Raw genomic sequence first — 17,039 nt, 5'->3', positions numbered from 1 at the left:
CCAACATAATAGGACTGCATAACCCTTTCTACAACCAACTCTTAAAGGGAGACATTGAAGAAAAAAATAAGTCTCCATTTGGATTTCTTTCTTTTCACCATTATGCACTTGTCTTTTAATCAGACAAACACCTCCTGTGGTTTTATTTCATGAATAAGTGTGCACAAATGGTATATGTGGACTGTGTGTTAGAGAAAGGATTATTACCTTGGAGCAAAGCTCCAATAGCCTGACACTAATAATGTCAAATCAGGCTTACAATTAAAAAATGAATATTTAAATGATGTTTTGGATGTTTTCTCTCTTGATTGCTTTATGGGATTAAAAGCCTGAGCCCAGTATCTCTGTGCTAGTAATAAGATTTGGCCAAAGGTGAGGGAAAAAAAAAAAACAAGACCCAAGCAAGGAGCTAATAACAGATACCACTCGCATAGTTAGTGGGAATATTAAAATTTGATCTTACTTATAAATGTATTAAATGGTTCATCTGCATTTTCTATTGAGTGTCAGAGAACATATAATTAAGATAAATTGTTTGTAATTGTAAAGTACCCTATCATAGCTTAATAATCTTCTTATGAATTGTTTAATGTTGTTTAAAATGTTTCATTTTGTGGAAAGGGTCATGCTCCCTTTCAGGGGTCTAGCTGTGTCTAAGGACAGGTTTCAAAATTATAAGAGGTTGGTTTTATGTAGATGCTACAAATTAGAAAATAACTATTAGCTGGTTATCTAATAAAAAGAGATCAGATTGCAATAATTTATGCAGTTGGAGAAAACTGCTGAGAGGAAAAAATTTAAAATATTAATCTGTATGACTGGTTTCTGTTGCTGTGAGTACCTTTCCATATGTGTTTTGTCTTAAAATTAGAGAAAAATCATGAAATCATTGTAAAGTAGATTTAAACAGAAAGACAAGAGGATGTCTGCTATGGACTGAATTGTGTCCTTCCAGAAATCTATAAGTTGAATCTAAACCCCAATGTAACTGTATTGGAGATAGTCTTTAAGAAGGTAATTAATATTAAATGAGGTCATAAGGGTGGAACCCTAATCTAATAGGACTAGTGTCCTTATAAGAAAAGGAAGAGACACTAGAAGTATGTGTACACAGAGAAAAGGCTATGCTAGGACACAATGAAAAGACAACTATCTGGAAACCAGGAAGAACAGTCTCACCAGAAATTAACCCTGCCAGCACCTTGATTCTAGACTCCCAGCTTCCAGAACTGGAAGAAAATACATTTTTATTGCTTAAGTCATCCACCTTGTGATATTCTGTAATGGCAACATGAGCCAGCTGACACAAGAACTGAATAGAATCTAACCCCAGGAGTTTTAACATCTCTAAGTTAGTGTCAGTGTTACCTGTATCAGCTGGATATATCCAACCTTACTTTACCTTTATATTTATGACTAATTAAGGTGTTACTGTGTATCAACATTTAAAACAAGTATGTCCAGTTATTATTAGTTTATAAAATATTTGCATGTTTATTTGATTCTTAAAAAGTGTGATGTTCTTGGAAAGTCATATTCCAATCACCCTGCTATTTATCCTAATGAAATCAGTAAATATAAACACAAGGAGAAATCTATAGATAAGGTAGTAACATGTTAGCATCTTGCTTTGCAGCCAGTGAGGAAATAGAAAGAGCGTTTATAAATAGACTAGAGACTTACTATTCAATGTGTGGCCGCATATATCAGTGGCATCAGCATCACCTTGAAGTTAAACAAAAAGGTAGAAACTTCAGTTCTACCCCAAACCTACTGAATCATGACAATGAGTTATCACTTCTCATCTGTTAGTATGGCTATTACGAAAAAGACAAGAGATAGCAAGTATTGATGAGGATGTGGAGAAAAGAGAACCATTGTACACTGTTAGTGGGAATGTTAACTGGTAGAGACATTACAGAAAATAATATAGAGGTTCCTCAGAGAATTAAAAGTACAGCTGTCATATGATACAGCAATCCTATTTCTGGGTATATATTTGAAGAAAATGATATCACTGTAGCCAAAATATGGAAACTACGTAAGTGTCCATCAACAGATGAATGGATAAAAAAGATGTGATACACACACACACACACACACACACACACACACACACACACAATGGAATATCATTCAGCCACTAAAAAGAAAGAAATACTGCCATTTGTAACAACTTGAATTGACCTTGTGGGAATTATGCTAAGTGAATTAAATCAGAGAAAGAAAAATATTGTATGATTACACTTATATGTGGAATTAAAAAAAAAAAGGCCAAACTCATAGAAACAGAATATAGAATGGTGGTTGTCAGTGGCTGGGGTGGGGGAAATGGGGAGATGTCAGTCAAAGGGTACAAACTTCCAGTTATAAGATAAAGAAGTTCTGATCATCAATTATATAGCATGGTGACTAGAATTAACAATATTATATTATATACTTAAAAATTATCAAGGCAATAAATCCTAAATGTTCTTATCACAGAAAATATGTTGCAGTTATGTGAGGTGATCGATGTATTCATTAATATACATTATTGCAGTAATTGTTTTTGCAGTATATATGTGTATCAAATTATAACATTGTACATCTTAAACATATGCAATGTGGCATGCCAGTAATATCTCAGAGGAAAAGACTTACTGCAAAGCTACCATCATCAAGATAACTGTTGGCACTGGACAAGGATAGACATATAGTCAATAAAAGAATTAAGAGAATCCAAAAGAAACCCTTACATTTATGATCAATGTGGTCAGAGGTGCCAAGGAAATTCAATAAAGAAAAAAAAAACCTCTCTTTTCAGTAAATGGCTCTGGGACAATATCTATCCACATGCAAAAGAATAAGTTAGATCCATTCCTCACACCATATCCAAAATTAACTCAAAATGGATTATAAAGGTATGAATAAGTTAAAACTATAAAACTCTTAGAAGAAAATCTAGGAGTAAACCATGTGACTTTAGTTTAAACAAATCCTTTTTAGGTATGACACCAAAAGCACAAGTGGCATCAGGGAAAAAAACAAACAAACAAAAAAAACAAATTGGACTTCATTGAATTTAAAGTTCTGTGCTTCAAAGAATACCATTAAGAAAGTAAAAATATAATCTCTATAATGGAGGAATATTTGCAAATAACATTTGATAAGAGATGGTAGTTTCAGACTATATAATGATCTCTTACCAGTCAAAAAGACAAATGATCTATTTTAAAAATGGGTGAAGGATCACTTCAAGATATATTACAAAGCTGTAGTCATAAAAACAGTAAGGTACTGGCACAAAAACAGACACATAGATCAATGGAATAGAATAGAAAGCCTGAAAATGGAACCACAACTATATGGTCAACTAATCTTCAGCAAAGCAGGAAAGAACATACAATGGAAAAAAGACAGATATACAGTCTTCAATAAATGGTGTTGGGAAAACTGAACAGCCACATGCAGAAGAATGAAATGGGAACGCTTTCTTACACCATACACAAAAATAAATTCAAAATGGATGAAAGGCCTAAATGTAACACCTGAAACCATTAAAATCCTATAGGAGAACACAGGTAGCAACCTCTTTCACATCAGCTGCAGCAGCTTCTTAGTAGACACATCAGAAAAGGCAAGGGAAACAAAAACAAAATGAACTATTCAGACTTCATCAAGATAAAAAGCTTCTGTGCAGCGAAGAAGACAACAAAACTAAAAGGCAACCTACAAATTGGAGAAGACATTTGCAAATGACATATCTGATAAAGCGTTAGTATCCAAAAATCTATAAAGAACTTACCAAACTCAACATCCAAAACACAAATAATCCAGTGAAGAATGGACAGAAGGCATGAATAGACACTTTTCCAGAGAAGACATCCAGATGGCTAACAGACAAATGAAAAGATGCTCAAGTTCACTCATCATCAGGGAAATACAGATCAAAACCACAATGAGAAACCACCTCACACCTGTCAGAATTGCTAATAACAGATGTTGGTGAGGATTCAGAGAAAGGGGAACCCTCTTACACTGCTGGTGGGAATACAAACTGGTGCAGCCACTCTGGAAAACAGTATGGGAGTTCCTGAAAATTTTAAAAATAGAACTACCCTATGACCCACCAATTGCACTACTAGGTATTTGTCTAAAGGATACAAAAATACCGATTTGAAGGGGCACATGCACCTTGATGTTTATAGCAACATTGTCAACAATAGCCAAATTATGGAAAGAACCAAAATTTCCATCAACTGATGAATGGATAAAAAAGTGATACACACACACACACACACACACACACACACACACACACACACTGGAGTATTACTCAACCGTAAAAAGGAAATGAAGGGCGCCTCGATGGCTCAGTCAATTAAATGTCTGATTCTTGGTTTTGGCTTAGGTCATGATCTCATAGTTATGAGATCGAGCCCTACATTGGGCTCTGTGCTGGGTGAGGAGCTTGCTCGGGATTCTCCCTCTCCTCTCCCTCTGCCCCTCCCTTGCTTGTGTGTGTGCTTCCTCTTTTAAAAGAAAAAAAAAGAATGGGGCACCTGGGTGGATCAGTCAGTTAAGTATCTGACTTCAGCTCAGGTCATGATCTCATGGTTTGTGAGTTCAGTCCCTACATCGGGCTCTACAGTGACAGTTCAGAGCCTGGAGCCTACTTCACATTCTGTGCCTCCCTCTCTCTCTCTGCCTCTCCCCTGCTGGCGCTCTGTCTCTCTGTCTCTCTCAAAAATAAATAAACATTAAAATTTTTTTTAAAGTGGTATCATGCCATTTCTTTATTTTATTTTATTTTATTTTATTTTATTTTATTTTATTTTATTTTATTTTTTCAATATATGAAGTTTATTGTCAAATTAGTTTCCATACAACACCCAGTGCTCATCCCAAAAGGTACCCTTCTCTATACCCATCACCCACCCTCCCTTCCCTCCCACCCCCCATCAACCCTCAGTTTGTTCTCAGTTTTTAAGAGTCTCTTATGCTTTGGCTCTCTTCCACTCTAACCTCTTTTTTTTTCCCTTCCCCTCCCCCATGGGTTTCTGTTAAGTTTCTCAGGATCCACATAAGAGTGAAACGATATGGTATCTGTCCTTCTCTGTATGGCTTATTTCACTTAGCATCACACTCTCCAGTTCCATCCACATTGCTACAAAGGGCTATATTTCATTCTTTCTCATTGCCACGTAGTACTCCATTGTGTATACAAACCACAAGTTTTTTATCCATTCATCAGTTGATGGACATCTAGGCTCTTTCCATAATTTTTCTTGCCATTTCAACAATGTGGATGGAATTAGAGTGTATTAATGCTAAGCAAAGTAAGTCAGTGAGAGAAAGACAAGTACCATATGATTTCACTCATATGTGGAATTTAAGAAATAAAACAGATGAACATAGGGGAGAGAAAACAAAGGGGAGGGAGGCAAACCATAAAACAGACTCTTAACTATAGAGAACAGACTGAAAGTTGCTGGAGGGGAGGTGGGGAGGGGATGGGCTAAATGGGTGATGGGTGTTAAGGAGGGCATTTTTATGATGAGCACTGAGTGTTATAGGTAAGTGATGAATAACTAAATTTTACCCCTGAAACTATTATTACACTAAATATTAACTAAATAGAATTTAAATTTTTAAATGTTTATTCAATTTGAGAGACAGACAGAGACAGAGACAGAATGTGAGCAGGGGAGGTACAGAGAGAGAGGGAGACACAGAATCCAAGGCAAGCTCCAGGTCCTGAGCTGTCAGCACAGAGCGCCATGCAGGACTCGAACCCACAAGCTGTGAGATCATTACCTAAGCCAAAGTCGGACACTTAACCAACTGAGCTACCCAGATGCCCCTAGAATTTATACAAAAACTTGAAACATTTAAAAAATGGGTCAAATATCTGAATAGGCATTTATTCTAAGAAGATACACAGATGCCTAATATGCATATGAAAAGATGCTCAACATTATTAGCCATTAGAAAAATACACACTAAATCCATAGTGAGATACCATCATACTCACTATTATGGTAATGATATTAATAATAATAAGCATAGATAACAAAGATGTAGTTAGGGAAATTGGAACCCTTAAACATTGCTTGTAGGGATGTAAAATGGTGCAGCCACTTTTGAAAACCATCTTTCAATTCCTCAAAGGTTAAACATAGGTTTACCATACATCCAGAAATTCCATTCCTAGGGAAAATACCAAGATATGAAAATGTATGTTCACTCAAAAACTGAATACAAATACTCATAACAGCATTATTTATAGTAGACAAAAAGTAGAAACAGCCCACATGTCCATGAACTGATGAATGGGTAAATAAAATTGGGTATATTCATACAATAGAATATTATTCAGCAATATAAAGGAATGAAGTACTTATACATGTTACAACATAGATATGCCTTGAAAACATTATGCTAAATGAATGAAGCCACTCACAAAATACCACTATTGTATATGGCATGCTCTTCATAGGCAAACCTATAGGGACAGGAAGTAGATTCATTGTGGCCAAACTTTGGGGGTTTGGAAGGAAATGGGAAGTGACTATTAGCAGGTACAAAATTTATTTTTGGAGGGGTGAAGATATTCTAAAAATAATTGTGTTTATGGTTTCACAAACCTGTGAATATAGTAAAAAAAAAATTAAACACACTTTGAAATGGGTGAATAATATGCTATATTAATCATATGTCAATAAAGGTATTATGTTAAAAAATTTCCCAGTGTTATCTTTCTTCATTCCATACCAACATTCATTCTACCCAGGGAGTTTATTTATATATTTTTTCATTTTTTATTTTTTAGAGAGAGAGAGACAAAGTGTGAGTGGGGGAGGGGTAGAGAGAGAGGTTGACACAGAATCTGAAGCAGTCTCCAGCCTCCCAGCGGTCAGCACAGAGTGCAATGTGAGGCTCGAACTCACTAACTGTGAGATCATGACCTGAGCCAAAGTCGGACACTTAACCAACTGAGCCACCCACACGCCCCTACTCAGGGACTTTAAAAGCCATGATTTTACAAATCAAAATTTGTGATCTGTCAAGTGTGTTTCATGTACTTTTATTTTCTTTTTGTCTTTGGCTGTGATTTTTTTTCTTTGTCTCCTCTTTCTTTCTTTCTTTCTTTCTTTTGTTCTCCTCTTTCTTCCTTCCTTCTTTTCTTTTCTTTTCTTTTCTTTTCTTTTCTTTTCTTTTCTTTTCTTTTCTTTTCTTTTCTTTCTTTTCTTTCTTTTGAGAATGAGTGGGGCAGAGGGAGAAAGAGAGAGAATCTTAAGCAGGCTCCATGCTTACCCCTGAGCCCAACACAGGGCTCAATCCCACAACCCTGGGATCATGACTGAGCCAAAATCAAGAGTTGGACGTCTAAACAACTGAGCCACCCAAGATGCTCCATGTAAACTTTTCAGTTGTATGCTAAACATGAAACTCTTCCTAACTTCTTTGTGTCTGTAACTTATTATTTAAAATATTATTGTATTAGTACAATTATATTAACTATTGCCTATGAAAGTGGTAAAATTAAGAGCTTAAATATTTTCTAGAACCATCATTAAAATTCTTATTGGAAAATGAAAAGTAATGAGAAAAATATAGTTTGGCAAACTCAAAAATTAAAGTTTTATAGAATCTATAAATTGGTGTGAAAGAAACATCTTGAAACTGAAATAGCAATGTTATGTCATAGAATCATATTATTTCACAGATAACTTCAGCTGTAATTTAGGTGCATCTACCAAATATAAAAAAAATACCATCCATATCTTTCAAATTGATTGACCTCCTGAAAGGAATCACAAAGAGGAGATTCTCAGAAGGGCAAATCTTTCGATTTCCTTCTTTAAGTAATGTCTTTGTTATCCCTTAGTATGTCATTATATCTGAAGAATACAGTTCTTGCTCAGATATGTCAAGCTGTATCATTTGGAATTGCAAATCCATCAATGCTGTCTAATTTTATTTTATTAAAAAATTTTTTTTTAATGTTTATTCATTTTTGAGAGACAGAGAGAGACAGAGTATGAGTGGGGAAGGGACAGAGGGAGGGAGACACAGAATCCGAAGCAGGCTCCAGGCTCTGAGCTGTCAGCACAGAGCCTGATATCAATGCTGTCTAATTTTAAATAGGTTTTTTTGAAAATTGAAAAAAGATGTTTATTTTTGAGAAAGAGAGACAGAGCATGAGTAGGGGAGGGGCAGAGAGCAAGGGAGACACACAATCTGAAGCAGGATCCAAGCTCTGAGCTGTCAGTACAGAGCCCTGTGTGTGGCTCCAATCCGTGAACTGCAAGATCATGACCTGAGCCAAAGACGGATGCTTAACCGACTAAGCCACCCAAGCGCCCCATGATTTTTAGGATTTTTTTAAACAAGGAAATGTCACCTGAATGATACAGCTCAAAGTTGTTTCAAATTTTTCAGTGTGTTGGACCTGTTCAGAAACCAAAACAAGACACTAATAAGACTTTAGCCATTTGTCTACTACCAGAAGGAATAAATAACAACTTATTTGGAGGAAGGAGTAGAACTAGCAAAAATGAGTAATCAATCAATCAATCAATCAATAAAACATACTGTGCTAGCAAACACACCATCCTTGTTCAGAATGCTAGAGGGGCACCTGGGTGTCTCAGTCAGTTAAGTGTTGGATTGGCTCAGGTCATGATCTCATGGTTCATGAGTTCGAGTCCCAGGTAGGGCTCTGTGCTGACAGCTCAGAGCCTGGAGCCTGCTTCGGATTCTGTGTCTCCCTCTCTCTGCCCCTCCCCTGCTTGCCCTCTGTCTCTCTCTCTGCCCTTCCTGTGCTTGCACTCCATCTCTCTGTCTCTGAAAAATAAATAAACATTTAAGATATTTATAAAAATGCTAGAGCTTTGGTAGTCTGGAGTTTGATATATCCCTTTTATAGGATACTATTTTTCTTTTTTTTTCTTTTTTCAACGTTTTTTTTTTTTTTTTTTTAATTTATTTTTGGGACAGAGAGAGACAGAGCATGAACGGGGGAGGGGCAGAGAGAGAGGGAGACACAGAATCGGAAACAGGCTCCAGGCTCCGAGCCATCAGCCCAGAGCCTGACGCGGGGCTCGAACTCACGGACCGTGAGATCGTGACCTGGCTGAAGTCGGACGCTTAACCGACTGCGCCACCCAGGCGCCCCCAGGATACTATTTTTCTTTAGCATAAAAGTCTGACACTGCCAAGTTGTTGAGTGAGTACTGATTTTCCCAAGTGGGGTAGGTCGAACATATCACGAATGGTAATCTGAATTCCTAGATACCATTGCCCCATTGCTTTACAATGTGCTTATTGATCACTGGTACCTAGATAGCTACCGGATTGCTTGTTTGTTGTTACCAGGTAGCAGATTTCAGATATCTCAGTAACAAAATGTGTGTCCCTGTTTACACTGATGTTCAAAATCTAGTTACCCTTGGCTTTTTGAAAACAAAATTCAGATCTGAGTTTTTAATTCATCTGGGAAGAATCCTAAATTGCAAAATGTAATTTGGACATTTGTTGCTCCTTTATCCTAGGATGACTGAGGTATTATCTAGGTGTTGTTATCTCTGTTTCCTTTCAGTGTATTTATATGCAAGCAGTTCTAGGCTGCTAGCATATTAGAATCTGTCCCACCATCAGTGAAGGTGGTGTTATCTCATCTCAGGCCTCCTAGGAGTACACAAACTCTCACATGTATGCAGCTATTCCAGTTTAGCCTGAGGAAAGATAATTTTATTTCACTGAGGTTAAGATTATTTTATAAGGATTTTTTTAATGAAACGAAGTAAAAAAGTCAGTGACACTTAATAACTTATAAGGTTAATTAAGCTATAGACTGGGGCTAGGGAAGGAGATAGGCAAACACCATAGTTTATACATGGTTAATCTTCCATCGCTATTTCTTTTAGCTCCTGCCTGGAAAGGGCTCAGGAATTCATGTCCTTGAGATAAGGCTGTGAAAAGAAGCACATTTAATAAGACAGAGAGACTTGGGTTTGAATTCCAGCTCTGCCTTTAATGGTTTCTCATTGTCATTTCATATAACGTCTCCAAGCTCAATTTCCTTCTCTAATCCTAGTTACTAGCCAGTGTGATAGTGAGGATGAAATGGGACAACCCAGGTTTAGCACACAGAAAATATAGAAAGTGCTCTACGGCGTGTTCATTCCTTTCGCCTTCCTATACAGTCTCCAAGACATCCTCTGACTTCACTTTTTCCTCCATGCACAAAAACGGAGACAGAAACAGGATTTCACCTTTGCTACGGAAAGAGGGTCCAAGGGAGCATTTACAAAGCAAACGTGAGGGCTGTGGTTGAAGAACAGTCCCTTTCTTGGCTCCCACTCACAGCAGTTTCTTCTTACTCTTCTCAAAGTAAAGTTTTAGCTGAGTCATGGTGAGCTATTTCTCTGCTCAGGTTTATACAGTACATATTTGTATTGGAGGTAGAGGGATGTGCCTGATACACTGTGTTCTGAAACATTCTGATTAGTAAGTAAGGTGCACAGCCGTTTTGTTGTGTTGTCTTATTTTCTCTTTCTGCTTTTCCTTAATTGGAAAGATCGCCTGTGCCTACATTAAGAATGTACACATATACACATGTATAGATGCCAATTTAGTTTAATTAAACACATAGAAACTGACATAAACTGTTGTAAATGATCATGATTGTGCACACTGTTTTGTGTCCATCAGAGGCTGGCTTAAACCGATTTAGAATTTTCTGTGGACTTTATTTAATGCCATTCCATTGCTGATGCACTGCCATCCATCTCCTCCCTTTGTAATGATTGCCCTACGGCTCCCTGAAAAACTAACACTCTAGCCCTCCTTCCCTTTGACATCTTTCTGTAACACTTGCTGGCTCTTTCTACTCTTGGTCCCTGAATGTAGACATCCTATCACAAGGTTTTAGCATATTTTCTTCTAAAAAACCTCACCTTCTAAATCTCTCGTGACTTGCCCAGTTATTTGAGTCTTAAGTTATACCCATATTCCTAATTGTTATACCTATATCCCTGATTGCTTGCAGGGCATTTCACATTCTTCAAATATAAAACCAAGCTCATCTTATAGCAATGCCCTCCTCATTTCTAGTCTCTGTTTCTCTCCTGTAACACACACCCAGAAAAATGTCTGGGTTTTTTTTCTTTTCTTTATTTCTTTTCTTTTCTTTTTTTTTCTTTTCTTTTTTTCTCTTTTTTCTTTTCTTTTCTTTTCTTTCCTCTTTTCTTTTCTTTTCTTTTCTTTTCTTTTCTTTTCTTTTCAACAGCACTAATCAGTAACTAAAAACCTTGGAAGTTTTATGTTAGAGTGATTCCATCTGTCATATCCAATTTTTGAATCTTAGTTCAAATACCTTTCCAGGATTAAAAGTTTACTACCTGATTTTTTTTAACGTTTATTTATTTTTGAGACAGAGAGAGACAGAGCATGAATGGGGGAGGGGTCAGAGAGAGGGAGACACAGAATCCGAAACAGGCTTCAGGCTCTGAGCTGTCAGCATAGAGCCCGACGCGAGGCTCGAACTCACGGACCGCGAGATCATGACCTGAGACGAGGTCGGCCGCCCAACCGACTGAGCCACCCAGGCGCCCCTACTACCTGAATTTTTAAGGCTAAATTGCCATATTTTACCTCTTCTTAGACATTCTGTTCATTCTAATCTATTTAGCAATTACCCTACAGAACTCATTCAGTTTTTTAAGCATATATTGTTTAATATCGTCATACTTTTTACATACCTGTTCTCTAAAACTGGAGAACCCTAAATTCTTGCATGGCATTGTTAATGATCTAATGCACCAAGATTCCTCAAATCTGGTGGCATCTTGGTTCCAGAACAGGGCATTTACTACTGCTTCTCACAGATAGAAGATATAAACCACCTTTCTTTACTTTTTGAGTTGGACTGGTCTTAAAGAGTAATTAATTAAATAATAAGTCTCATTGATGCTATGTGATCTGGTGACTAAATTTAGTGTGGTAGCTACTTTAGTTAGATATTTTATGTATTTTATATTCCAGTAAATTTTAAGTATTTGCTCATATTTTATATATCTTACATGTTAATCAATAAGAATTGAATATTATACCTAGTTTATCATATTTATCTCACATGGTTTGTCTTTTTGACATGTCTAACAGGGAAATGGTCCCGTAACTTGAGTTAAAAGTGTCAAAGCAATGTTTTGCCAGTTTGTCTGTTCGAGAGTTGGATTTTTGCTCAATTCTTAATGAGGACTTAACGTAACTTGCTTCTTTTTTTATCGCTAGCATTTTTCTCAATGCCTGACATACAATAGGAACTCAATCAAAATTTGTTGAATAGATGAGCAAATGAATGAAGAAACTCAAATTCAATTCAGATATTCAAAGAAAGCCTAACTGATAATCTTCAACAAATTACTTTAACAGTCTGGTAATTTTCCCACTTGTGGTTGAGTTTCTGGAGTTTATTTTAGTCAGAAAGAGAGAAATTATATTCACTTGAGAATAAATGAACCTTTCTCATCTATGTTAGTAGGAAATTTCACTGTCATTTGGTTCCCCAAAATGTCCAAGGGTAATGTCCCTAATATTTTAAGGATTGTGTTGTCTCATAACACTAGTCATTAAGATCAACTAGATAGCCTCTAAGTGGTAGATATCACACTAGCTTTTAAAGCTACAAGCAGTCATCTTTGTAGAGGAATTTTCTTCTAACCTGCAATGGTTTTCCTCGCTGTTATTAATTCCAGTGCTGAAAATGACATCCGGCTGAGTTCTGAGCCACTGGTTGTACTGTCTGCAATATACTTTCTTAAGTGTCCAACTGAATTACAAAATTACAAAGTACATCTGATCAAGATAGCAATTATTTCAAGTGGTACTTATATCTGTAGATTTCATTTTGTATATATCCCCAGTAACTGAAATATGTCAATTCAAATTTCACATATTCATGTCTGCATTAGTCACACTCATCTTTTTGCTCCAATTTATTAAACACCTATCTTAAAATATAAAACACAAGTGAGAAGAAATGAGGTACCATTTTACATATAACCATAGAATTAATTTCATTTCTTTTTTTTTTTTTTTTTTCTGGGACAGTAGCTTACTCTAAATTCTGTTTCCTTTCAAGTGTTTTTCCCCTTGTCCTCCACATGGAGCTGACTTGTGTCATTTTTATTCTCATCTAATATATACTTGTAATTATTGTCTCTCTCAGTAAGTGGTTGGGTTTTTTTTCAGTTTAGGATAATTTTTTTTTGAGGTGGGTGCTTTCCCCCAGTAATCATAACTAAAAGGCTTCCAAATTTAAGATCTCTAATACTGTATTATTCTATTTCATCCATTCTTTTTTTTTAATTTTTTTTTCAACGTTTTTTATTTATTTTTGGGACAGAGAGAGACAGAGCATGAACGGGGGAGGGGCAGAGAGAGAGGGAGACACAGAATCGGAAACAGGCTCCAGGCTCCGAGCCATCAGCCCAGAGCCTGACGCGGGGCTCGAACTCACGGACCGCGAGATCGTGACCTGGCTGAAGTCGGACGCTTAACCGACTGCGCCACCCAGGCGCCCCTTTTTCATCAATTCTTAAGGGACCAAATTCTTCATCTTTGTTGTCAATAAAGGTACCATTTTGTCAAGGGCCTACTGTTTGCCCTTTGATTTGTATGTACTATTTAATTTAATCTGAGGTATTATTATCTAATCTAATAAATGAGTAAAAGCAAGGCTCAGGAAAACTGTATAATTTGTCTTGGGTAAGGCAGCCAGATTCTCCCCAGGACTGATTCCAAAATCTCCTTCCTTTATACTATCCCAGAATCTCATAATGCTTACAGATATATGTAGTTGTTCTTAAATGTTTGACAAGACTTTTTGCCAAGTTTAATAAGTTTGACTTATTATTGCTATGTATTAATTCCTGTGAAAGATAAATATTTTAAATATATATTCACTTTATTTAGTAGTTTCAATCTTTTTATGTGTTTGAAATATGGTGGCCATTACCTCTGAATAATTGGTGATGCAGAATGTCTGAGAAATGAACAGAATTAACTATCAAAATGTCATCAATAAATCCAGATCTTAGGAAGTGGCATATATATATATAAAGAATCAGCAGTCTAGTTCTTACCAGACGTGTCTCACAGACAAGGGAAACAAGAGCAAAATTGGACTATTGGGAACCAATCAAAATAAAATCTTCTGCACAATGAAGGAAGCAATCAACAAAATGAAAAGGCAACCAATGGAATGGGAGAAGATACTTGCAAGTGACATAGCAGATAAAGGGTTAGTATCCAAAATCTATAAAGAACTTATCAAACTCAACACTCAAAACACAATAATCCAGTGAAGAAATTGGCAAAAAACACATGAGCAGACACTTTTCCAAAGAAGACAGTCAGATGGCTAACAGACAAATGAAAAGACGCTCAACATCACTTATCATCAGGGAAATACAAATCAAAACCACAATGAGATACAGCCTCACACCTATCAGAATGGCTAAAATTAACAACTCATTTAACAACTCAGGAAACATCATGTAGGTGAAGATGCAGAGAAAGGGAAACACTTTTAAACTGCTGGTGGGAATGCAAACTGGTGCAGCCACTCTAGAAAGCAGTATGGAAGTTCCTCAAAAAATTAAAAATAAAACTACTCTATGACACAGCAATTACACTACTAGGTATTTATCCAAGGGATACAGGAATGCTGTTTCAAAGGGGCACATGCACCCCAATGTTTATAGCAGCACTATCAACAATAGCCAAAGTATGGAAAGAGCCCAGATGTCCATTGACTGATGAATGGATAAAGGAAATGTGATATATCTGTATGTATATGTATATGTATATGTATATGTATATGTATATGTATATTATCTATATCTAATCTATAATGGAATATTACTCAGTGATCAAAAAGAATGAAATCTTGCATTTGCAATAATGTGGATGGAACTAGAGTGTATTATGCTAAACAAACTAAGTCAGTCTGAGAAAGATTAATAATACCATATGATTTCCCTCATATGTGGACATTAAGAATCAAAACAAGTGAACATAAGGGAAGTGAAGGAAAAATAAGATGAAAAGAGAGTGGGAGACAAACCATAGGAGACTCTTAAATACAGAGAACAAACTAAGGGTTTCTGACAGGGATGGGCTAAATGGGTGATGGGCATTAGGGAGGGCACTTGTGGGGATGAGCACTGGGTGTTATATATAAGTGATGAATCACTAAATTCTACTTCTGAAATCATTATTACACTGTATGTTAACTAACTTGTATTTAAATAAAATTTTAAAAAAGAAAAAGAATTAAAAATTTAAAAAGGCCAAAAATGTTATTTGGAGCATGAATTAGTCATTGGATAGAAGCCTTGTTATTAGGTCCTCATAAAGGGTAGCAACTGAAAGGATCTTTGCAAATATAATCTTGGAGAATTATAGATGCTATATAGACTTATCACACTAAGAAAGATCCTCAAAGCTCATACATGCCATCTTGCCTTCTGAAAGAACACACCTTACCTCAAATGTAAACTGGGTATTTTATTTGTCTTCTAAAGTTAATCAGCACATGACTGGGAGGGGAAACTTCTGGCAGATGAATAAACAAATTCTTGATAGTATGTTTTGGTTAGGAGCATCCAAGTACCATTTAGTAATCTTGACCAAAAAAAAAAAAAAAACCAAAACAAAAAACAAATGAAGTCAAATATAATTGTCATAGTACAAGTGAAGATTCTCATTATTTATAGTATGTTTTGGCCCATCAGGATTCTTGAAGATTCTGTTGCTGGTGAGAAAGTATCTGAACTGATTCTGTGCTGTTACTCAGTGAGTAAATATAAAGCAATTATTTTTAGTCCAAGTGAGATTGACTTGTACAATGTGGTCAGGAATCTTTCTCAGACAGTAAAATAAGAACCCTACTAACTTTCACACTTTTGTCTGGAAGCTCAGTTGAGCTCTATAGATCCCTTTTCAGACTTAGTAAGCTGATGAAACCTTATGCTTCTGTGAATGAAAATGACAAGACTGATGTGTTTGAAAGAAAGTTGTCAGAGCATAAAGATGTGTGTGTGTGTGTGTGTGTGTGTGTGTGTGTGTGTGTGTGTGTGTAGGTAAATATGTGTGTATGTGTGCATGTAATGTGTCCTCTTCTTTAAAAAATGTCAGGAAATATTAGTCATTTTTCAGTATATGCAAGAACAAAAAAAATCCTGGCTGAAAGGAATAGTTTTCTTTTTTTTCCAGAAAGTTAAAGCAAGTGTCTGAAAATTGAACCTGTAATAGAATTGCTTTCTCCAACAGAATTATAGCATAATTACTGAGGGGACTTAAGATATTTTATACTGTTCTATTAGAACTTTGTCATATTTTTTATCCTTTAGAAGATTTTGCTAGAATGAATTTAGAACAGAGGTCACAGTCCACACATCTGCCAAATAAGTACAAAAGTAATAATACTAAATAGAAAATGCTTGCAACTACATTCCACACAATAATGCAGTGCCACCCTTAATCCTGACTTTAGTTATGGTAACTCATCACCTAACCCATCCAAGTTTCAATTAAATAAAGAATTCAGTAATGTATACCAATAAAACTACCTACTCCCATGAGAAAGTGTTTATTTTTAGAATATTTTGGATCTTTATATTCCTTAATCTTTTTAGTGGAAGCAAACTGAATAAACATACCTATCCTGTCTAAGACTTTGTAGTTGAATAGAAGCATGCTTAGAAATAAAATGCACTTGATTATATATCTCAAGTAAAATGTACTTCAAAGAGCCCTTTGCCATCTACCAAAGGAAATGCCATTATAAGGAATGAATTATATTTAAGTGAAAGTTTTCAGGAAAAATTTAAAATACTAAAGATGAAAAATTAAATAAACCTGTATTTCAACACTCAGTTTCTTCTCTGAAAAATCAATCTCTGTTTGCTGTCCCATATGTCTAATTGGATTGATTTGGTTTAGACTATTTATGGTGGTAATTTTAAACTTAAATGTGGGTAAAA

The sequence above is a fragment of the Neofelis nebulosa genome, chromosome 5 (genome assembly GCF_028018385.1).
Source record: "Neofelis nebulosa isolate mNeoNeb1 chromosome 5, mNeoNeb1.pri, whole genome shotgun sequence".
Lineage (NCBI taxonomy): Eukaryota > Metazoa > Chordata > Mammalia > Carnivora > Felidae > Neofelis > Neofelis nebulosa.
Note: the sequence above shows the minus strand (reverse complement) of the source record.